The sequence below is a fragment of the Equus caballus genome, chromosome 17 (genome assembly GCF_041296265.1).
Source record: "Equus caballus isolate H_3958 breed thoroughbred chromosome 17, TB-T2T, whole genome shotgun sequence".
NCBI classification, from domain to species: domain Eukaryota; kingdom Metazoa; phylum Chordata; class Mammalia; order Perissodactyla; family Equidae; genus Equus; species Equus caballus.
Window position 1 is genome coordinate 15,788,635 of NC_091700.1, and position 24,651 is coordinate 15,813,285.

General features: G+C 40.1%; 1 long non-coding RNA gene across 8 annotated transcripts in view; it reads right to left on the bottom strand.

Annotated features, from left to right (window-relative positions):
- Positions 1–1,420: 1,420 nt before the first annotated feature.
- Positions 1,421–24,651, bottom strand: part of LOC138918320 (uncharacterized) — a 40,845-nt gene continuing 17,614 nt past the window's right edge. Inside the window, exons 4-6 of one of the 8 annotated variants that reach the window (XR_011427552.1) lie at positions 12,101–12,308; positions 8,635–8,811; positions 1,421–1,725 (exon numbers count right to left, since the gene is read on the bottom strand). This is a non-coding gene — a long non-coding RNA (uncharacterized lncRNA). Of the gene's footprint in view, positions 1,726–3,022; positions 3,340–5,924; positions 9,430–12,100; positions 12,309–18,080; positions 18,726–24,651 lie in introns of those variants that run through there. The other 7 variants (XR_011427553.1, XR_011427556.1, XR_011427555.1 and 4 more) reach the window with 7 other exon arrangements.

Below are 24,651 nucleotides of genomic sequence, written 5' to 3' on the forward strand. Positions count from 1 at the left end.
TTGATGTTACTGGATGTTGTGAATATATAATTTTTAATAATGTTTAAAACTTTTTAAACCATATTTTACAGTTTATTCAGATATACAAATAGAATTATTTAGATTTTTTTAAATTTCTCATTAGGTTTAACATGCAAACTCTGACCACATTTCATGTACTAATTTTAAAAATAATGTATCAAGGTTTCTATCTAAGCTGTAGGGATAAGGAATAGGAAAGCTTTGGCTGTGGTGCGTAGTGAATTTTAGAACCACCAAAGACTATATTCCAGCACTTAGTTGGTGGCTTTTAAAGTACGTGGTACAGAACCTCTTGCAGCACCTCTGGAGTTGCCACAGACTGGAGGAGGAAAGGTTGGTGAATGGGGAGCCTGGTAAGTGGCCTCTGGCCCTCAACTCCGACTTTAGTCATGCAGCTTCCTTTTATCTGTTTATCTTTGGAAATTCCATGTAAGATTTGAAAAAGAAAGTTTCTCTGCTAAGAAGAAAAAGATGTGAAAAGCACTGATCTAATGTTATTAAAGCCCATTGTTGTATGATGAAGAAAACTAGCCCTGAGAGGGTAAGTGATTTATCCAGAGTCAAACAGGTATGTATTGCTGTACCTTTAAAAAGCAAAGTGTAGGGGCCAGCCCCGTGGCGTGGCGCAGTGGTTAAGTTCACAAGTTCCACTTTGGCCACCCGGGCTTTGCCAGTTCAGATTCCAGGTGCCGGTTCGGATCCCGGGTACAGACATGGCACCGCTTGGCAAGCCATGCTGTGGCAGGCATCCCACATGTAAAGTGGAGGAAGATGGACACGGATCTTAGCTCAGGGCCAGTCTTCCTCAGCAAAAAGAGGAGGATTGGCAGCAGATGTTAGCTCAGGGCTAATCTTCCTCAAAAAACAAACAAATAAAAAGCAAAGTGTAACCATTACTAGGATGTTCAGTTCTTGATTTTTTTGAACTCCTAACATGAAGTGATCTATTTATTCTATGTATTACTTTATTTATTACTTATATCCTGTCAACTTTTAAAAAGTAACTGTGAGTATGAGGGCTATTAAATAACAATCTGATTACAAGAGGGTTTAAGTTAGGTTTAAAGGCACAAGAGCCAGGTAATAAAGAATCAGAAAGATAGCTTTACCGTAAAACATATGCAAACAATTATTGCATCACTTGAATACAGATTTGAACACTCAGCTTCCTGGAAGCTAAGACAGAACAAAAGCAAAAACGTATTCTATAGTAGGTATACCAGTTCTCTCTCTCTTTCCCCTGAAGTGTAAACTCTTTGAAAATTTTTATATTTTTAAAAATTCCTCCAGGGGATTTAAAGCTCCTAATTAGCGACTTATGACTTATACGTGGTAGATGTTGCATGAATGTCTCTTTTTAAAAGTTACCAATTTTTAAAATAAAGATACTTTCCAGGCATTGTCTTTAACTTATGGAACTTATTTATTAGGGGTATTATTATTTAAGGGACATGGAACAACCTACTGGACATGTCTTCAAAGCAGTTTTACAAGATATATAGAAACACTTTTCATATCTTTTACTAGGGGCATAATTTAGTGGAGTCTCTCAAAAGAGAAAATCCATAAACCGTGTATGATCTTGAACGAGATTTGGTTTCAAACAGAGGGTATTTGGTTGCCATCTTCTATCTGTCTGTTTTCCAGCGGTGGGCCGTGTTTCACTCTTACACGCAGCTCAGAGGTAGTGGGCAGCAGCTCTAACTGGCAGTAGGGAGAGAAGTGAAAAGATGGTGACTTTTGCTTCTGCTAAAAAGTCATTTTTGGAATCATTGTGTGTGTAATTTATTGACCCTTGGTCTAGAAGAATCTGATGCCTAATGTTTACTGACTTGTGAAGAATACATAATAGAAGTACAAAAGTGCCTTCTGCTCCAAAATAATTTTGAATTGGAAAAATCACAGTTTATGATTTTGTTTAATATCTTTTTTTTTCTTTAAAGATTTTATTTTTTCCTTTTTCTCCCCAAAGCCCCCCGGTACATAGTTGTGTATTCTTCGTTGTGGGTTCTTCTAGTTGTGGCATGTGGGACGCTGCCTCAGTGTGGTCTGATGAGCAGTGCCATGTCCGCGCCCAGGATTCGAACCAACGAAACACCGGGCCGCCTGCTGCGGAGTGCGCAAACTTAACCACTCCGCCACGGGGCCAGCCCCTTGTTTAATATCTTTTAATAGTATCCTCAGCTGTTGAGTTATGCATATGTGTTTAACTTCAGTATAGCAAACTCGTATCCTTAGATCCATTCATAGAAAATTGTATGGAAAATGACTAATAGTTTTTTCTGGCTTTGTTATCTATATTTACTTTAATCTAAATAATTATTGACCTATATAAGCATTAAACTGTTTAAACCGTGTAGATTTCTTTACGTTGTGTCTAAGTACTGAATTTATGTTTATTTCCCTTTTGCCCAAATCTTAGTAAAGGATTTTTGTATGACAGAAGTCAAATGATTGATTCAAGAATGTAAGCCCTCCTGAACACTGACTGCCTTGGAGAAGCACCCTTAAAAGAAGTTGTGTCCAGTTTCTCCTCCTCAGGAGACTTACTGGATTCATCTAGTCTACATGCTGTCCTATGTGTAGCATCTCTCATCTCTCTTTTCCCACAGGAATTTAAACTCATTGATTTAAAAAATAACTAAAAATGTGTTTTTGGTGTTTTTTTTTGAGGAAGATTAGCCCTGAGCTAACTACTGCCAGTCCTCCTCTTTTTACTGAGGAAGCCTGGCCCTGAGCTAACATCTGTACCCATCTTCCTCTACTTTATATGTGGGACGCCTGCCACAGCATGGCTTGCCAAGCAGTGCCCTGTCCGCACCCGGGATCCGAACCGGCGAACCCCGGGCCGCCAAGGAGCAGAACATGCGAACTTAACTGCTGTGCCACTGGGCCAGCCCCCAACTAAAAGTGTTTTGTAAGGAAATAATAGTGTTTGTTTGATAAAGGAGAAGCCAGAAGCTTGGCTATAACCATCAGATTAGATTAGAATTTCTGAATGTTGTATAATTAAGTATTAAAATCTTTTTATTTTCATTTCATCTTTCAGTATTTCATAAACAAATGCTTCTTGTGTAAGTGATACAGAGGAACTCTGGGGGCCGGCCCGGTGGTGCAGCAGTTAAGTGCACATTCCGCTTTGGCGGCCTGGGGTTCGCTGGTTTGGATCCCAGGTGCGGACATGCCACCGCTTGGCAAGCCATGCTGTGGTAGGCGTCCCACATAGAACGTAGAGAAGGATGGGCACGGATGTTAGCTCAGGGCCAGTCTTCCTCAGCAAAAAGAGGATTGGCAGATGTTAGCTCAGGGCTGATCTTCCTCAAAAAGAAAAAAAAGAAAAACAGAGGAACTCTGTTACTTTACCTCACAGTTCCAGTAAAAAAACTATGCTGATGTTTCAGAATATAACAGAGTCTCTGAAACGATGAACATTAAAAGAAAACAAAACAAACACATTGTAGCATGGTTATTCTAAATGCCTTTGAAAACTATGTAGCATTCTATCTTAGTAATGGAAAGAATTTTTTCTGATCTGAGTTTTGGTGACATTAGAAAGTTACTTATCTTCACTGTTCTTAACGTTTTAAATCTTTGAAATTATTGCCACTAACCTCTAATTGGTTTGAGAATTTAATGTAAGTAATTTAGTTTCTTGAGAGAAAATTGTTATACCATTAAATCATTATTTGTAGATTAACTCACTTTACTAATTTACAGGGGACAAAAATTCTGCCAGCTTCTTTTGCCCACAGCTCACTTTTACCCAAATTGTTTATTTTTTGCTGAAGTTGTGTTGTGCAGAGAGAGAGCACACATTATTTTCAATAAACCTAGTATTACATTTCATGTAATGGAATGTGAAGGTAAATCTCAACGTGATAACTGAGTTGATTGAGAGGTACCACATAGAACTTACACGCCTACCACCAAAATGTGACTCTTCCAATGCCTCCACAGTAATTTGTGTATGAAACAACCTCAGTTTTCAAAATCTGTTGTTTAACTCATTTGGTGATTCTCTCTCTTTTCTGAAGAGGATAATGTTCTTTCACTTAACTTTTACTTTGAAGTTGACCGTGTTTAGGGAACTCCTGGAATCTGAATACACAATACCAGAAGCAACTCCAAGAACTTTATCTCCAACAAAGCCTGTTTAATTGTTGCTTTTTACACCAGAGCGATAAATTAGGAGTGGCATGTAGGTGTGAATGCGTACTCTTCTTAACTTCCATAATTAATATTAGATTGGCTTTACAAAGATGTTTTTGTGTTGTATACTCATTCTTATGTGTTTTTTCCTTCTTAATTTTCAGTTTCCAGCTAACAGTGCAGTGGATTTTACAACAGTGGAATTCCTGCTTCAGGATTCTAAGAGTTTTTACATGCTTTCAGCACAAGGTCGCATTGTGATGCTATTCTTCCACAGGCCTTTGCTCAAGTAAACTGCTCCAAACATTTACAGAGGTAAGATACCTTTGGAATGCTGTTTAGAGTAGCTAATCACATACCTTCTAAAAATGTATTTAGCAGACAACAGCAGGTAAAGGATATTTTCATTCTAACTTATTCTAATGTACTAAAGGCATTAAGCAAATACTAAGTGAATTGAATGGAGAGTAAACAGTTATTATTATAAGTTATAAAACACACATCCTCCTATGGAAGCCGTGTCACAGCAGTGCTGGGATTTTATATTATTTCATTTATGGATGGAAGAAAGCTGTGCAGTGTTGTTTGATTGTTCATTTTCCAGTGCTCCAGACCAGGGGATCAAAACATGCATCAAAATACTCTGGAAATTTTTTAAAACATGCAGATGCCAAGCCTTTATCAGACGTTACTGAGTCAAATTTCTGGCAGTGGTGCCCAGTAATGTTGTTGTTCTTGTTTTACTTTTTATTTTGAAATAATTTAAAACTTAGAAAAAATTTGCAAGAGTAGTACAAAGAATTCCCGTATATATCCTTTACCTGGTTTCCTGATGTTACATCTTAGCACATTTGCTTCATTGTTTTTCCTTTCTACCTGCCTACCTGTCTATCAACTTACCTATCCACATTTTTTTCTGAACTCTTTAAGAGTGTGTTGTGGGTCTGATGCTCCTTTACCCCTAAATAGTTCCATATAAATTTCCTAAAGAATAAGGATATCTTATGTAACTAGCATAATTAGTTAGGAAATCAGTGCTGATACAGTACAATTTTTGAACCTATAGACCTCGTTCAGACTTTGCCAATCGACCTACCAATTTAACAAGTGTCTTCATGTGATTCTTGTGCAGTCAGCCTAGGAGTCATGACTTTTTACCCCTTTTAAACTATGTAAGTTTTGTCCCTGGTAATACTCTATTTCTACAGTCTTCTAATTTCAAATCTGGGAAATTCTGGGAGTTTTGTGTGCCAGAAACTGCTCAAAAAACCTCATTATCACAATTACTAGATAAGATATTAATGCTGCTTTCATCTAACATATATATATATATATATATATATATAGTCTGGAAGGGGTGAGATTACGGAGGAAGCTCACTTTTCCTCACATAACCCTCCGGAGTCCTGTGGATTCCAGCTCATACCACATTCTGGATTTCCCTGAATTGGCCTATGGTTTGCATCAGTATTACTCAAGCTTTTAAACTAGAAAGCAATATACAAATATTAATACTTTTAAAAATATTGCTCTTACAAACAATGACTTTATTTTAATATATAATCTATAAATTATGTTATATTAATTACATGTAATGAATTAAAATAATATAATTATATAATAAAATATAAAAATTATAAAATATAATTTTAATAATTATATTATTGAGTTTATGTGATTTTATTATATAATTAATATTATGTAGTATGTAATTATTACATAATTATTTTTACATAATTAATTATAAATCTATATAGTAAACAAATGGGTGCACTTTATTACAAAAATATCAACTCGTATAAGCACAGACATAGCTAAAGTATTGGTAAATTTCCCCCAAACGATGCTTAGGTCATTTAACATTTAAATCAAGCACATGGTATGAATCCCTTTAAAACACGCTTTTGCTGAAGTATTTGTGCACATACATGATTAGAGTCCTTTCTTTCTGTTGACTGATCACACCAGTGAAATGTGAAATGAGTTGTTTGACTGACTGGACTTTTAGAAATCAAATGGGATAGGCACAGGGTTTGGAGAAAAGCCAGGTCTTACGTACAGCAGTATTCTACAGTGCAGGGACGGCCACTTTCACATGGCTTTGGGTCTGGGCTGCCCGTGGCCTGTGTGTGATGCTGTCGGTGACGGGCCCTGAGATCCCCCACAAGCCCCGGAGCGGGCGGTGCTTCAGTGGACCAGTTGACCCATCTCTACCACAGACACACGGCACAAAGCACACTGAGAGGTCGTGAAGCTCAGTTAATATTTAAAACGTTTTGATGCTCAGGTAAAAGGGGATTCAAGTTGTCACCAATTAGTAGGAAAAGACCAATTATTATACAGACCTATTATCTTTTATAAGCAGAAACATTAAAGGAATCTAAAAGCTGTCACTTTTTATGAAAGAGCAGATGGCCTGAATTAGACCCCTAACATATAATGAGTGTGAGTGTGTCTGTCCAGGTCTGGATGCAGATGATCCAGATCTAGGTATAGACAACTGAACAGGAACACTTTTAAGGGCTGTTGGGGGAGGGAGAGAAGAGAATGGAAAACACACTGTCGATGTCCTTTGAGTCATTCTATTCAGTACTATCTATAGGGATTGATCCAGAAAAAGCATTGCCTTCTGTTCCAGACTTTAACTACTTGGAAATATGTTTAAATTATCATATTTCAATAAAATTCACAATTTAGGCAGTAGAGACTTCCTGAGTCCCTCCTCTGGGCCAGACACTCAGCTACTATGATGAACAAGCCACAGCACTGGCTCTTCAGGAGCTGACAGTCCAGTGGAAGGAGACAGGTATATAAATAGGGCTGTTACCCTACACCCCAATTTCCTACCTTATCACCCCATCACCACTAAATTAGCATCTGGTTCTTGGAAGGAGTAGTCTGTCTCATGTCAGCTCCTGAGTTTTCTCCTTAGTGGTCGTGTTCCTCCCCAAACCCCTAAGTCAAAGGCCACCACTGCTTTTGCTGCAGCTCATCTCCTGAAACCCCCCAAAGGGCTCCACATACAATTATGGAGATTGTGTAAGGCACCCTTTGGGGACATAGACTACTGTAGGTTCACAAGGTGACTAAGGGAACTTCATGTAGGAGAAAACATGGCAGGCTAAGTCTGGCTTTTCCCAAAGGCAAAAGAAAACTTTTTGCAAAGAAGTTCAAATCTTTGTAACCCTCCCAAGCATCTCCCCAAGAAACTTGAAGAACACCCATGTCCTTTGCTAAAGCAATTATCTTCTAGTTGGGACTGGGGACTGGGGTGATGGCTGAGGGAGCCTCCTTCCCTGAGAGATCTAGCTGGTGCTTTGCCATTTAAGGCTGATCTTTGAGGTGTCTATGGCAGTCTGAAGTGAGAGTGGTCCTCATCACTCTTCCAGGTCTTCTGGAGGAAACCTTTGATTCAAACACACACACACACACACACACACACACACACACACACACACACACAAACAGGCACACACATACACCACCTGTTTCCTTTGCCCTTAGACACAGGAATTCTTAAGCACGGGGTCATCAATGCTGGTTTCCCAGAGCAAACCCCTAGGGACTGGAGGAGGGTGATGAGTGAAGGGAGTAGCTAGTCTTCCAAATAAAGCAGGAACAAGCGATAATAGCCACGGGACTGTGGCCTTTGGGGAGAGGGACTGGATTAAACTGTCTGCTTTGAAGGTAAATTGTCTGACTGAATTAGATAAGGTTTTTTTCCAATTTGGTTTGCAAATATAGTGACAGGAACATTTTTGTTTGAGTTTACTCCACAATCTCAATAGTCATAGATTATCTACAAACAGGTTCAGATACTTAGGAATAAGGATTTTGGGTAATAAAGATTCTTTTCATTGAGTGTGGGGTAGTAACTAGGAACAAGAAGAAGAAGCATGCTAAAGTGGTGGGATGATTCAGCATGGGAGAAATAGTGAACCTTCTGTAAACCTGAGGATCTTTTCTTGACTCAGCAGCAAGAACTGGTGTCTTAGCACTTTTTTGCCAGAGTTACTAATGACCCATTATAAAAGAACAACTGAGGTTGATTATTTATCACGAAGGGATTTCTGTGTGTAGATAGAGCAGCATTTGCTCGATTGAGCCTCTCTCAGTCCTAATCCAGCGCAAAGGCACTGCTTGGCCTGGAGAGGGGTGTGACGTGCCCTGAGGAAGCTGGACAGAATCTTCTTCCCTCGAACCACGTGTTCATTCATCTAGTTTCTGCTCTGCTCACTCTTCCACTAGTCTGTTTTCTCCACTAATGGCCTGCCCCACCTCTCTCTCTCTCCCAACACTTTCTATTCTCCATTCATATGGCAGACAGAAGATGCTGTGCATAATGGAGCCCAGTTCGTGAACACAGGTCTCTCCTGGTCAGAGGGGAACTTCTCCTCTTTTCTTTTATTCTCCTTTTGTCCCTCTTTTCAGAATTTTAGCCAATTACCTCTTTTTGCTCCTCACCTTCTGTGACAAGTCCACTGAGCTTCTTAGTTTTAAGACAATAAGGGGGATTTGTTCCTGTAAACTCTTTGGTTAAAAAAAAATGAAAAACAGTTCTGTCAGAGATGGAAGTACAGGTAAGATCTGAAGCTCGTCACCGCTGGGCAGTGCCAGTTCACTGGGGGCTCTGTAAGTGACCTGAGAGGAGACATATTTAGCAGTTAAAAGTATTTTTAGGAGACCTTAAAATAGAGCCAAAGAATAAATCTAACAGAAACAAGAAAAGGAGAACTTGGATTCTGGGATACCCTGTGGTTCTTGAAATGTGAATAAAATTACTTCCTGAAAAAGCTCAAAAAGGTTGTTAATCATTCTCTTCTCAGTCACCATGTTCAGCAGGGTCTCAGGTGCCTGTCTGACAAATAGCTCCATGGGCGTGAGTGATCCAAATGAGGCACAAATCTTTACACACTTCCTACGTGTCAAAACAGCCTGCAAGATTTTAAAGAAACGTCCTCACTTGACAGCTCCCGTCAGTAGGCCCTGGGACCATGCGGGGACCCGACACGTTAGGTGGACCTGTTCCAGCTACTCCATTCTTTCCTTTTTCATTCCCTTTCTTTTCCTCTCTCTTTTTAATTGAGTATTTTATATGTTACCACCTTCATAACTCTAATGTTCTTGGTGGTCAAATGTTACTGAAATCAGGATCCTGAGAGTAGTCCAAGAAATAGTGTAAGTGGGAGTGCAAGAAAGGTTCTTCAACGGATGTGTTGAGTCCAGCACACTTTTATCTTATCAGTTGGTTTCTTCTTCCTTGAGAGAAGGAGGGGAATAGCTTGAATGAAAAGTACATAGACCAACTTGCTATAATGCGTCATCTTAGAAGTTGACTTTAGACAGATGAAGTTGAAGTCGTATGTGAACACATAGTACACCAATTCCTTCCCTAACCCTTCTATTAGGGCTCACTGTGCCCTCACCATGTGATGGTCATTGTGTTTTTGTGCTATGCTCCATGAGAGCTATCAGCTGCAATTAACCACCTCCTTTTCAGATATTTAAAATCTACCAGTGGGAACAAGTATGTACACAAATAACTTTATTACTAAGTGGAAGGTAATGTCCCTGTAAAGATATAAATAAAGCTCTTGAGTGTTCTTAGGAGAAAAAGATCAGATCTAACTAGAGGAATGTGAGGAATTCATGCAGGAATGGATTTTCCACTCAAAATGATTTCTCAAGAACTACTAAGCCTCCAGCAGCTAGAGATTCGTAAGAGGTCATTCCAAAGCTCTGGGAATTGTGCCTGGAAAGCCAATAATGTGGTAAGGTTTAGGTGTATTTGGGAAATGTTCATGTAGGCTCACTGAGATGTTCCAGGAGACATTTATGGATAAAAGACAATGAAGAAGACACAGATCCTGTCCGTGGAGAGCGTCCAGTCTGGTGTGGGACATGATGAATAAAAAACAATGTTTGCTACAGTGTTAGAAGTGCTGTATTAGAGGCACATACAAGGGAGGAGGAGGAGGAGTCAGAGAAGGCAGTAAAGACTGGTCCTGAAAGAGACAGACAATTTTATTAACCTGCATGAATTACAGGGGAAACTAGAGTTTATACAGAGATACAGAGATGTGAAATGCACATCCTGTTGAGCAAATTGTAAGATTCAGTGGCTAGAGCGTGTGGGACAGGATGAGCCAGGAGGGGCAAGAAATGAAAGTCCAGATAATTAGGTTAGGGAAGGACCTTGAAGGCCAAGGAAAAGAATTTGGATTTATTTGCCAGGCAACAAAGGCTTCTAAGTGAGGAAATAAAATAATCATACAAAATTATATAAGTAAATACTTTTTTCTTTAACCAAAATAAAACACAGAACCTCCTCTCCTAAAGACTATGGAATACCAAAGAATAGACAGACATACAAATCCAAATAATCTGGTGAATAGGGCAGTTAAAAATTTTTCATAATGGTCAAGGGCAAGGACAGCCCTGAGCTCCTAGGATTTTAAGATACATGAGAGCGCCAATGTCTGTGTTCATCACCAAGCCCCAAGTGTTCAATTAAAATTTGTTGAAAAAGTGAAGGAAATATCGGATAAGTGAGTGAAACAATGAAAATGACCCCCAAATAATTTCAATCTTTATGAAAGGAGGAAGAACAAGGAAGACCAGTGCCCTCCAGCTTTGCGTAGACAGCTTCTACATGAGAAGGAGGGAATCAATCCTACATCTTGTGTTCTCCTTGGATGAGTCAATAACTAAATGGTAGTAAAAAGAATATGTCCCAAAGTCAGGGGAAAACAAGAGGTACCATTCCTAGTGAGCACACTTCCTGTGGACTTTCAACACATGTGCACAACACATAGGTAGGAATGAAGAGATGACAGGATGCTGTAATTGGTGAAACTGAGAGCAACAAACGTACTCATCTTGGTTACATGATAAAAATGACTATAGGAGGGATGAACACTAACACTCCATAGCAGAATAAATATCGAGTAGTTAATTAACAGTTTCAGCAGAAGTGATATGTAAATACACATACTTACTAAGGAAAACAAAGTAGGAAATCCTATTATCTGTTTAATATCTGTGACCTCTTTAAAGCTAGAAACCACATATTTGATGTCTTTGGTTCCTAGCACTGAGCACACTGCCTTAGTAGGCTAGCAGGCTCTCAAAAAATAAATACTAAATGCAAATGAATATACTCAGATGCCCCTTCAAGTGTCTGCATCCATCACCTTCCTCCAGGGTGTGAAGGTGGTGTGGTCTACCCACCATCACCTGCCATCACCCAGGGGGACCTCAGGAGACCATCCTTCCTCTGGAGCCCACCTGTCATTTCAAGGTTATGACAGTAAGGTGGCAATTTTTTACGAGATTTTCTCCTTCTTTCCTTTTACTGTTTCGAGGATCGCTAGGGTGGCCGTAAAAACAAGAGCCTGATAGCTCTGGAGAGAGCCAGGATGAGGGCAGGGCAGGTTGTACAAGCCCTTCCACAAATGCTCTGCCAGGCCCCTGCCTTGTGTGCGCAACACCTCAAAGCTGACTTAAACGCATCCCACTGTTCCAGGATGGCTGCCTTTCCAGACTGTAGACTGCTGCTGGGGCAACTTGCCAAATGCTGCTCCTGGTCTGAGAAGGTTAACCAGTGTCCATGCTGCATGGGAATGAGCCTGCAGAATCAATGCCTATCGACACTGAGATTTCACTTGGATCTAACTCTGCCAGATAAAGCAGTAAGAGGCGTGAAATCCAGCAGTTCACCTGAGAACAAATTTCATGCCGGTAAATTCTAATCTTTGCTATTGGCAGTGTTGTTCAGCTCTGCAAAGGCTGCCCCGCCTTCTGCCCTTTCCCAGCCTGGAAAGCAAAGCCAGCTTGGGTCACACCTGTCCTGGTGGCAGAATCCATTGTGTGTCACGGCCTCCCCTCCATGTCAGCACAAATATCCTTTAAGCCAAAACTTTCCTCTTACCATTTCCATGACGGAATCATTTCATCTGTAATAATTTTCCATCAGAGGCTGGAGAGGAGGCTGCTGGAGTTTACCTGCTGTTCAAACCAGGCACGGTGGAGAGAGACCATTTTTCTTTGTATTTGAAACCACCAGGAGGATGAAAATGCCCCATCAATACAGCCAATCAGGAGTATTTTATATCTATTGCTGCAGTGAGAAAGCCCACCTGTAACAAAATAGAAGAGGGATGCAAAGAAATAAGAAGCAAAAAATAAAGAAGAGAAGGAAGAAAGATTTAGAGAAAAAAGGGAGCAGGAATAGTCAATCCTTCCTGTCGAAATGCTCTGTGGTTTATAGCGAAATAGTGCTTTGCACAGCCGGGGTTGTTTGTCAAGGGTTAAATGTCACTCAAATCACGCCCGTTATGAACTGGAAAGTGTGTACGTGTGTATGCGTGTGTGTGTGTGTCTGGAAGGATCGAGATGTGACGCTACTTTCTTATGCATTTCAAATGGAGCCACGCTGGCCTGGAGGTGACCTGCCACACGATTTTTAAATTATCTCTGAGCGCGCTCCGCTTGTTTTGGAAATGCTCTAAATAAAAATAATGGACTGTCTTTTAATAAGTCTCATTGTGAGGATTCCACATGGCAAACCACGCAGCGCAGCTTGGAGGCAAACATCGGGCATGTGTGATCTCGCTGGAAGAGAGACAAATGGTGATGCGAGGAACTCGATCGAGGGACTGCTGACAAGAAAATGGCATTTGCAAACTGACCCATCTGTCAGGGTGGAGAATATTGGCACCTGTCATGCAATTTCAGTCATGACTTTTAATAAAGCTGCTTTCCCTTAGGTAAAATTGGAACTTGACTGTAATGTTAGCTGCGAGCACGTCTTGTTTTCCCCTTCAGAGCGCTTTTGTACGTGAGGCGGTTCAAATGAGTCTTAAAGCCAAAGTAATGATGTTTACCAGCTTTTCCCCTGTTCTCCCCAGAACTCTGGATTTGAAAAAGATGTTGCACTGAGTTTTCCTTTTTTTTTCTTTCTTTCTTTTGCAAAATGTCTCCTTTTGCCAATGAATGCTGGTTTCGGCATAGACTTTCATACGGTTCGGCTCACCCTTCTCCCCACCATCCCTGACCTCCCTCTCCCCCTCGCCTCCGCCTCTGACTGGGTTGTTTCAGTGAATTTAGTCCGAGGAAGTATGTATATAATAAAAACTCGATTGGGATTTGTTGGGTGTCAGTCAATAAACCAGTCAGAGTTTAATTACCAGGCAAGTGATGGGCTGTGGTGACAGGCACCAGCTCCAGTGGAGAGGATTTCTTTTGGGGCAACCACTACAGAAAAAAAAAAAAAACTAAAAATGAGGTTACTTTGAATGTGTGTGTGTGTGTGTGTGTGTGAGAGAGAGAGACAGACAGACAGACAGACACAAGGAGAAGCTAAGAGACAAAATCGAAAAGCAAAAAGTTGAGTGCAAAAGCCAAAGAGAAATGAAAAGTTAAGGAACTCCACTGCTGCCGTCAACCCTATCGAAACTGGAACTCTCACTTCCTACCAAAACTATCGGAAAGAATTACTGTATAAAAAATGACATAATGTGTTAAATGCTGTTTCACACAGTAGGAATCAAGTGTGTTTTCTCCCTTATTAACTTCCCACAAACAATGAACCATTTCTTTCCCACCCCTCCCAGCGCCCAAACACCACTTTGGAGCAAGATTCCAGGTTGAGAGACCCTACTACAGATTCAGGATTATTGGGGCGGGGAGGGGAGGGCGGGGGGAATATTCTTGTCTTTTTTTCTAAAGGCAATTCACACTCAACATAGATTTTATTTTTGACTAGTTATAGGAAATGTCATCTTCTACCTGTCATGTGTCATGAAGCTGTATGTGAAGATGCAGGGTATTTTGACTGAAGGGATGTTCTATTTTCTTTTCACTGTTCTCCAGTGGTATGTCTCAGTTTGTTTATTTGAAATTCTTAGATCATTTTAAGGAATTGTGGGGATCTTTGACTCAAGGTAGTATATCCACTACTCAGAGAACCCCTCTCGGCTGGAGTAGGAGAGGAAGGGAGGCATCGGGCTGTGCTGAGAATCTGGGATGGTGGAGGAGGCCCAGAGTATAGATCCTTTCCTAGAATTTAAATTCCATTGAATTTTACCAGAGTATCCTGGATCTTTTCCTCCTTTCTGGAATTCTTTTAGAATTATACAAAAGCATGAGATTTTTATAAATATATCATAAAGGTTTAAGACAAAAAAGATCAGGCAGGATGAGCTGTGAAGATATATGAAAAAAAATTATACACAGCACCAAAGCAAAATCAGCAGGCTTTTGGCTTTTGCCAATTCTTTGTGAAGAAAATATTTGGCATTTTGCCTAAAATCTTAGCAGCAAACATCAGCCATTCAAGCTTAAATTGATATTGAAAAACAAAACCAAAAAGGAAAATAAGACAAAACCCTGCACCCCTGGGCCAGAAAATTGCCTGTGACCTGAGTCCTGGAAACCTATAAACTAGAGCCAATTCCCCCACTTCCATTTGCCCTGGGTTGAATCCTTTCTAGGCCTCAGTTTACCCAGCTTGCCGCTCAAATGCCAATGCTCTTGGGGACCAATAAATTCCTCTATGGTTTCAGTCCAGGTAGCAAGTGATCAATTTCAATAAACTTAAGAATGAGCAGGCTTTGTTTAAATGTCTGTTAAAACAAACTTTATGACTGCTTCAGTGCTGTAACAGATAGCCCACCATGTCCACATACCCCATAAAACACGTCACCAGGCTTCCCGAATATGTCAGGTTAAGAGAACCAGAATCTTTCCTGGAGCATTTCTGTTTTGAATGTCTCACCCCATATGAACAACCTTTAAGTCCAAACCTAATGGGACATTGTAACCAGAAGAACTAGAATTACAAGAAATAATAGTGGTATTGTCTCAGAGAAAAAAGGAAGATCATGAAGTGGAAAAAATAAGCGAAATACTATTTTAAATTAGCCAAAAGGAGCTTCATTCTCTATGGTTTGACATTTTGCAGTGTCAAAAAACTGCCTGCGTTTTCAACCCATCAGGATTCTTACCTGCCGCAAAACTGCGATCAAAGGAAAGGCACAGACAATCATCCAGCCACAACTGGATTATAATCCAATGCTTACCAAGAAGGTAAGACAAACCTAAACACGCCTCAACAACAAAAAGACAGGCGGGTCCCTCTTTTAAGCCCACTATTTCTGTTGAGTATCATTTATGTACATCTTCAAATAAAAGAGAAAAGCAAACACTGAAACAGTTATTAAGTGTGGAGCTTTCCACTGCTTCCAAGCGATCACTATCATGGAGAGATGTCTACGGCAACTCTCTGTGCAACATCCCTCATTGCTGTTGTTGTTGAAATAACCATGGGGTTTCAGAAATGAGTAAAAATTAAACTACATCTTTATATTATCCTATTTTTAAAGATCTCCAGGAATGGGATTTTCACAAAAGGAATAACACTCTATTATGGTGCCCTAAAACACTTCACCACTTTATATTCGAAGTGCTGCACTAGGAGCTTGTTTCCTCTTGTTCTCTTAAGAGAGAGAGGAGAGATTTCACTTATGTGCTGTTTTTTTAATTTTTATAGACCAGCTCACTAGCACAGGATGAAAGATTTGCACAAAAATGGGTGTGGAAGTCACTGTTGGCAACAAGTCCCTGCTGGCGGATTGTTCCCCGGCAGCAAGCTCCTTTGTGCCCAGCACTCCTGTTGTAGTTGTTAGCACACGCTCCTTCATTCACTCACACACGGATCCCTCGTTCATTGGGGCAGGCCACGCATTTTGACTAAAGACCTCCTTAAGCTCTAGGGAGATATTCAAAAAAAGGAAGGCAAGGCCCCTGCTTTAAAAGAGCTGGCCTTCTCATGGGGATAGACTGAAAACAACCAAACACGTAAGCAAGAGAAGCATCAGGTGGTGATGAGTGTTATGTGGAAAATGAAAATAACACGCACTAGAAAGCTCCTTTGGTTTTCTGGTCAGGAAAGATCTCTCTGAAGAGGTGACATTGAAGCAAAGGAGCCAGGTGAGTGAAGGTCAAAGCAAGAACATTCCGGGCAGAGGGGACATCTTGGAACCTTGGGAAAGGAAATGAAGGCTGGCGTTTTTGAAGTGTAATGAACAAAGGCAATGTGACCAGAGACGAGTTAGGACAGGCAGGCGGGAGGAAGACCATGTAGGGTCTTGTACCCATGGCAGCAGTTTACATTTTCTGCTAGGTTTAACAGCAAGCTATTGTAGGGTTTCAGAATGAAGACTGACATGATTTGATTTGAGTTGAGTTTTAAAAGCATCACTCTAATGTCTATTTAAGTGGCCAAAAGTAGAAACAAGGAGACCAAAGAGGGGATATTGCAATGGTCCAGGCAAAAGATGGCTTGTGGCTTGGGCTGGGATGACTGTAAAGAGATGATGAGAAGTGGATAGATGCAGGACTTATCTTGAATTAGTCAACAGGAACTGCTGATGTATTGCTTGATGCTGAGAGATAGTGAAGTATATCCTTCAGTATGAGCGGGCTATACTGTGTGACACACAGCACCAAAATCTTAATGGCTTAGAACAACTTAGATTAACTCCCCCTCCATGCTCCATGTCCATGGAAATTCAGTAGGGACTTTGTTCCACATTGTCCCCACTCAAAGACCCAGGTTGATGGAGACGCTGCACTTGGAATGTGGCTGCTTGCTGCATTAGGATTAAAAGAATACAGACAATCATGCACTGACTTGTAAATGCTTCCACACAATGGTGACACCTGTCACCTCTACTCACAGCTCATTGGCAAGGATCATTTGGTCAAGGGGAGGGAAAAGTAGAGTTATTCTCTGTGGAAAACAGTGGAGGGAAACCGGGTATTGGGGCACATAGCTAATATTGATCACAGGAGGTGTCAAGGGCAATGCCTCCATTTTTGATTTGAGTAATGGCATAGATGGGGCCGCCATTTCTTGACTGGGAGATGAGGGGAGGAGCTCTTGTAATCCTTCACCATGATTATAGCTGTTGGTTCAACACTCATCTTGCCAGAGACGGTGCAAGCTCCATACTCCTAAGGTCACTACTGTCCTAGACTCTATGAACCCAGCACCATGACTGGAGTATAATATTTGGTGATTTTATGAATGAATTAATGAAGCAAAGAATAAGTCATTAAGCCTTTTTTTTTTTTTCACTTTCCAAGGGTGGCAAACGATTCTATTTTCAACCTTCCTGTCTGAAGTCAACCCAGAAGTCCACATTTAAGCCTGTATTATAAGCCAGGGCTCAGCTGCATGGGCTGATTCACACAGGAGGGGTTAACAGCTACATACTTTCCCTGGCCGACATTTGGCTGTGATGAAGTTTCGTGCTCTAGTTCCTGATACCTCCATGAGTTTTGGCAACTTATCTGAATGCTTCAGATTATCTTCCTGGTCACCAGCTGACTTCTCAGTTTTTGAGTTAGCTGCACTTTCAACTCCAGCTAAGGGACACTTTGGTCAGCCAAGGCATTCTGACACTATCCTATGAGCCATTGGAAGTATGGACCATTTTCAAGTCAAGAATTGGCATGAACTGTGTGCTGACTGGAAACTCCTGAGGGCTGGTGCTATATTCCTTGAATCTAAACATTCCCAACACCAATCAGAGTAATGGTCACACATAGGCACACAATAAAAACTTGACATGTGAATTACTGAGCAAATGAATGAACACATAGATGATTGAATGAGGTTTAAAAAGATTAATGTTGTGGCAGTAGCAGGTTTAATTGGAGGAGGTACAAGCTTGTGGCAGAAAAACAAGCCCTGTTGGAAGAGTCTAGAGGTGAATTTATAATACCCAGATACCGTCTGTCTCAGTTCAGTGAGTCCCTGGCTGAAGAGTGATATTTAAAATTGCAACTCAATATTCCTTCTGATTCAATGTCAGTGCGACTTGTTAGAAAGACACAGGGCAAGATTTAAAGAAATAACTTGTAAAAAATTTATATAGAGAGATAAAGTTATGTCATCAGAATTACTAATACCTGACTCCCCATGCAACAGTAACTCTGAATTCCAACACTATATAATTTGATCTAATGAAAACATGCATTGAGTACAACTTTAAGATGATAACGCTTATGGTTTTCAAACCCTTTTTAAATCTGTGATATCAATTTAGGCACCTGCTCAAGACACCCAAACCACACTTTTGGCATATAGGAATACTAAAATCCACTTAATTTTCCAGTGGTATATTAACGTGGAGTTGTTTACTTGCAAGAACAGAAACACAACTAAACTAGCTTAGAGGAATGCAAGTGCTCATATGAACAAACCACAAGCAGGACAGGACACAGCTGGAAAGGTTGTGTGCAGCTGAGCTTTGAGGATGGCTGAGACCAGGTTCTCACACACCATCAGCTTCTCTCCTTGTCTCCCACTCAAGTCCACTTCCTTCTGTATGTTGACTCTGTTCCTTCACACGACAGATCAGCTTCCTTCACAGTAAGGAAGACACGGCAGCCAACAGCTCTAGACTCTGATGTCTCCTCTAGGGAGGAACTCAATCCCTTTCCAAGCTCTAATTGGATGGCAAAGCAAGATGCAGATCATCTGTCACCTGGAGATGAGAGGGAGAGTGATTGGCAGCTTTTACTGAAACCACAGGGCTGTGGCTCTTGATCAGTGGTAGGAGCAGCTCTCTGAAGAAGAATGGGGTTGTTTCCAGCTGAAGAGAGCCTAGGCACTCATTCTTCCACCGTCTCTCTATGCTGTAAACCTTCAGGAGGCTGCTGCTGCTGCTGTTTACTCTGCTGGGGTTGTTTTTTATTTTTAACCCCCACTGTATGAGTGAGAGAATGAGCGTGTATTAGCTTGTTCAGGCTGCCATAACAAAGCACCGCAAACTGGGTGGCTTCAACAACACAGATTTATTCTCTTACAGCACTAGAGGCTGGAAGTCCAAGATCATGGTTTAAGCAGATTTGGTTCCTTCTGACGCTGTGAGTGAGAACCTGTTCCAGGTCTTTCTCCTAGTTTCTGGTGGTTTGCTGGCAATCTTTGGTGTTCCTGGGCTTGTAGATACACCCCCTTGATCTTTGCCTACATCTTCACCTGGCACTCTCCTTATGTGCATACACATCCAAATTTCCCCTTCTTATAAGGACACCAGTCATATTGGATTCGGGCCCACTCTTGTGACCTCATTTAAACTGAACCTCTGCAAAGACCATGTCTCCAAATAAGGTCCCACTCTGAGGAGCTAGGAGTTAGCAGGGCAACATATCCTTTATGGGGGGAGGGGGGACACAATTCAACCCATTACAGAGGGCGAGGACATTTTTGCTCAATAAAATGGGTGGACTTCTTGAGAGTGAACATCATTCAGTCTCTAACTCAGTTCTTCTTAAATCCCTTTCACTTGCTAATTTATTGTGTTCTTAGCATTGCTATCTGTGTTTTAGGAGGTTTTTTTTTTTAACCAAAGTTAATATTGTCTATTTGCATTTAACTTTGGCAATACAAATGTAAACAACTTCACTTTTCTTCACTGTTACCAAATCATAAGTAATTACACATTTTTTATTGTAGACCTATGGACAATCAACATACAAATTCTTTATTTAGAACTTTTTCAACCAAATTAGTTTTTCTTTAGAATATTTCTCAAAAGGAACATTGGCTTCTTCCCCATCTAGCTACTAAAATAATTCTCAATAAAATCAATCACTACAGTATAATATGTTAAAACCGTTTCACACATTCCGGTAATCGAGTACTGGATCCCCTTTTGAATTTATGTCTTCCATGTTACATCACAATAGGTATTAAAGAAAGAGGTTAAGGGAAAAAATGAATGACTAATAAGTGGTATTATTCATTGTGATAATTTGTGAAGGGGAGAAAATTCGGTTTTCAAATGAAAAGGTATCAAAATCAAGGATTGATCTGAAATTTTGTTTTAAAATAGTGTCATTTTTTGCCCCGGTCTGTGAAACCATTTGTGCCCTCAGATGAGCCACTGGGAAGACTTGCTGGAGTCTCTGAGCAGAGGAATTCCTGGACACCCAGCTTACCCATTCTGGACTCTCATAAAATGTTCTCAACATGATAAAAATGTGTGTAAGTATATTTTTTTCTTATTTTTTAAATTAGTAAAAAGATAACTGAGTGGGACCCTCAGAATGGTGTAATGAGTAACTTGGCAATTTTCCCCAAAAAGCAATGATGAAACTGCATAAAATTATTAAAACAATTACTTTCACACTATGAAAATTGAGCAAACACATAAATGAATCAAGAAGCATTTATTCAAGCAAAACTACTGAACTCTAGGAAGGGACGATGAAAGTGTCCAGAGTTTTAGCCTAGGGATGCTCCCATCTCCCTCTGGCTTTGTTTTACCAGAGCTGAACAAGGTATGAAAACCAGCACCTTTGAGCTCTAGGAGACTGCCATGAGTTAGAATGGAGTATGGAAAAACCCCATGCCTGGAGGTGCTGTGCAAAAGGAATATGAACCTCAGTGCAAACAATTGGGGATGGATAGCTAACACAGATGGTCTGAGGGTGCAGTATCATGAGACTAACCAGAGGTTAATCAAGACAATTCTGGAAATGAGAAAGCCAGAGAAGCTCTTAATAAGATTTGACATATTCGTGGCGGTCTGGAAGGTTGGGTGTATGCATAAAGTTGTGAGAACCCTAGCCATCTGTTCATCTCTGGCTGAATATGAGGTCTTGAGTATGCAAAGAGGTGACAGGAGAAGGCCCTGCAGAAAGTAAAAAGTCAAGGATTTATTTTTTTTATTTTCTTGAGGTCATAATAATTTATATCATTGTGAAATGTCAGTTGTACATTATTATATGTCTGTCACTATATTAATGTGCCCCTTCACCCCTTGTGCCTTCCCCCCAACACCCTTTGCCTCTGGTAACACCAAATTGTTCTCTTTGTCTGTTAGTTTATCTTCCATTTATGAGTGAAATCATATGGTGTTTCTCTTTGTCTGCTAAAAGCTGGGAATTTTAATGTGTTTCCCAACCAACACTCAGATCCATTGTCAAGGGGTAGAATGGCAACATCTGGCCATTCATCAGCTGACCACTAAGCTATGGTGACCCAGAAGTGACTCTATGAAGCCAGGCTTAGAAGAGAAAAAAAGAATTAAAAAAATAATAATAAACTGGTCAGAGACATCAGCCTCTCCATGTTGCAAAGGAGACAGATTACATAATTAGTCAAGTCGGTACACAAAAGCAACAATATCAATTCTGGGAGAAGTAGGAGATCTAAATCCAGAGTTGGTGCAATATTATCTAAAATGTCCAGTTGTCAACAATAAAAAATGAGACCTGCAAAGAAATGGGAAAGTGTGAACCATACATGGGGAAAAGTCAACAGAAACTGTTTCTGGGGGAGGTGAAGATATTGGACTCAGGAAAAAAATACTTAAAAAGAGCTATTATAAATATATTCAAAGATCTAAATGAAACCATATTTGACAAACGAAAATAATGTCTACAATGGCTCATCAAATAGAGAATCAATAAAGAGAGATTACTTTTTAAAAAGAACATAACAGAAATTCAAGACATAAAGTGTTGAATATCTGAAATGAAAAGTTCCAAAGACAAGCTCAACAGCAAATTGAGTCGTCAGAAGGAAGATTTTGTGACCCGGCTGATAGGTCAATGGAGATTTCCAGTCTGAAGAAACAAAGATAAAAGGAATAAAAATTAACAGAATGTCACAACCTGCTGGGAAAACAGTCAAGCATAGCAAGAATACACATGACTCAAGTTCCAGGAGTATAATAGTTACTTTGAAGGAGAGCAGAGAAAAGGGCAGAAAAGTTCTTTGAAGAAATAATGGCCCAACATTTCCCCAAATGAGGAAAAACCAATCTAGAAATGCAAGAAGGTCAACAAACTTCAAGCAGTATAAACAAAAGGAAATTTACATATTAACACATCATAGTCAAGCTACTGAAGGCCAAAGACAAGTAGAAAATCTTGCAAGAAGCAAGAGAAAGAGGACTCATTATGTACAAGGGAACCACAAGCAACTGAAGCTGACTTCTCTTCAGAAACAATGGAGGCCAGATAACATTGAAAATGCATTTTTCTCTTTCTTTTAACTGATTGTAAAGATGATTGCACAAAACGATAAAACTGTATTGTTGGACCTATATAAAGATGTAATATATATATGAAAATGGGACAAAGGCAGGGAGGAATGGAGCTATATTGAAACAGTTTCTAAACCTTACTGGAAGTTAATTAATATTAATCTTAAGAGTATTATGTTAAGATGTATATTGTCTTCCCCTGAATAACTACTAAGAAAATAATTCAGGATATTAAGAGAACCAGTAAAATGTTCCTCTGGAAAAAATATATTTAATATAAAAAAGCAGTAAAAAAGGCACAAAAGCACATAAAACATAGGAAACAGCAAAATGGGAGTTATAAAGTAAACAATATCGATAATTGAATTAAATTTGAAATGTATGAAGGACTCCAATTGAAAGCTGAGATGGTTGGGGCCAGCTCTTTGGCATAGTGGCTAAGTTCATGTGCTCTGCTTCCGTCACCCAGGGTTTGCAGGTTCTGATCTCAGGTGGGACCTATCAGCCCTCATCAGGCCACACTGCAGCCACATCCCACTAAAGCAGAGCAAGATTGGCACAGATGTTAGCTCAGCAACAATCTTCCTCAGGCAAAAAGAGGAAGACTGCCAACAGATGTTAGCTCAGGGCCAATTATGTTCAGGGAAAAAAAAACAAAGATTGTCAATCTCGAAACACAACAATATACAACTGTATGCTGTTTACAAGAGACACACTTTAGATTCAAATAGACAAACAGGTTCAAAGTAAAATCATAGTAAATTACACCATGCAAATAGTAACAAAATAGCTGAAGTGGCTATATCAATATCAGGCAAAATACTCTTTGATGTCAAAAACGTCACTAGAGACAAAAAGGAATATTTTATAAGGAGGAAAAGGGCAACTTACATAAATATTTAACAATTATAAATATAAACATATTTGACAACTGAGCAACAAAATACATGAAGAAAGTCTGACAGAATTAAAGAAGATATAAACAAATTGTCAACAATGGCTGGGGTCTTTAATATGCCATTCTCAGGCTGGGTCCAATGAAGAAAGAGAAACCTCACAGTAATTTGAACAGGAAACTGTTAATATAAATGACTATTAATTAATACTTACATAAGCAAATTAGAATAATGAGAGATTAGCAAGTAAGTAAACAGAACGCTACAGAATATAAGACTAGACATATAAGGAACACTAAACAGGGCTGAGATTGAGGGCCCATGGGAGATCCACTTGACAGGAATGAGATGCAGACCTTGTGGGAGAGGGCAAGGCATTCACTTACTGAAAGGACAGTGCACGTAGGCTGTGAGAATGGATCTTCAAGAAGCCCACCCCCTAGGGTGCTGCGTAAAGCTGTCCACGGGACATCTCACCAGAGATACTTAACTGCAAAACTGCTCAATGGGAGACACACATGGAAGCTGCTGATTAGTGTGAGCTGCTGGCACCAGGCACTGGAGAAGCTCTGAGTGATGCAGGAGCCAAGGAGATACTCCACCACAAAATAACCCAAGGATGGGTGTGTGATTAAAGAGCAAAAGTGTATTTACAGAGCAGCCAGAATGAATGAACTTATAGCTGAGTCAATAATTTTTTAACTGTCACACTGTATTCCCAATAATGGAGAGAAAAACTAGATTAAAAAATGAATATGAACAATCTTATCTGCCAATTGGAATGGTGTCACGTATAGAATAGAGGCACAGACCATATGCTAGGCTATAAATCACTCAATATATTTAAAAGAACTGAAATAATGTCAAGTTCTCCTATCACAATATAATTGAATTAAAAATCAACAGAAAGAAATGTGGGAAAATCTCAAAGTTTGGAAATTAAACTACCTGCTTCTAAACCGCCCATATGTCAAAGAAGAAATCACGATGGAAACTAAAAATAATCGGAATGAATGAAACAAAAACAACATCCCACAACTGATAACAAGTAAACGAGGATGCAGAGGAAAATTTATAGCTGTAACACCTATATTAGAAAAAATCATTTTAAATAAATACCTAATTGTTCACCTTAAGAAGATATAAAAGAAGAGCAAAAAAACCAAAAGCAAGCAGAAGGAAGGAAATGATCAAGAAAAGAGAAGACAGGGAGAGGGGCAGAGCGAAATGGCGGGGTGAGCTGACCTGGGACTCTCTCCACTCCAAACTACAACAAAGGATTGGAAAAACTGAACTTCAGCCAATAATCCTAATGCCAGACCATCAGAGAACTACAGAAACAAGACCACGGAGGATGGAGAGGCTGCAGACGGCCTTGGAGGAGCTAGAAGGGGGTAGGAGAGAACTTCGTTCCCTCCTCTAGAGACTGGGATCGCTGCTGTGGGTGAGGGAAGGAGTGGGGAAGGGGCTGCACAACCGGGGATCGTCCAGGACTCCCGCCGCTGGTACAGTGGAAACCC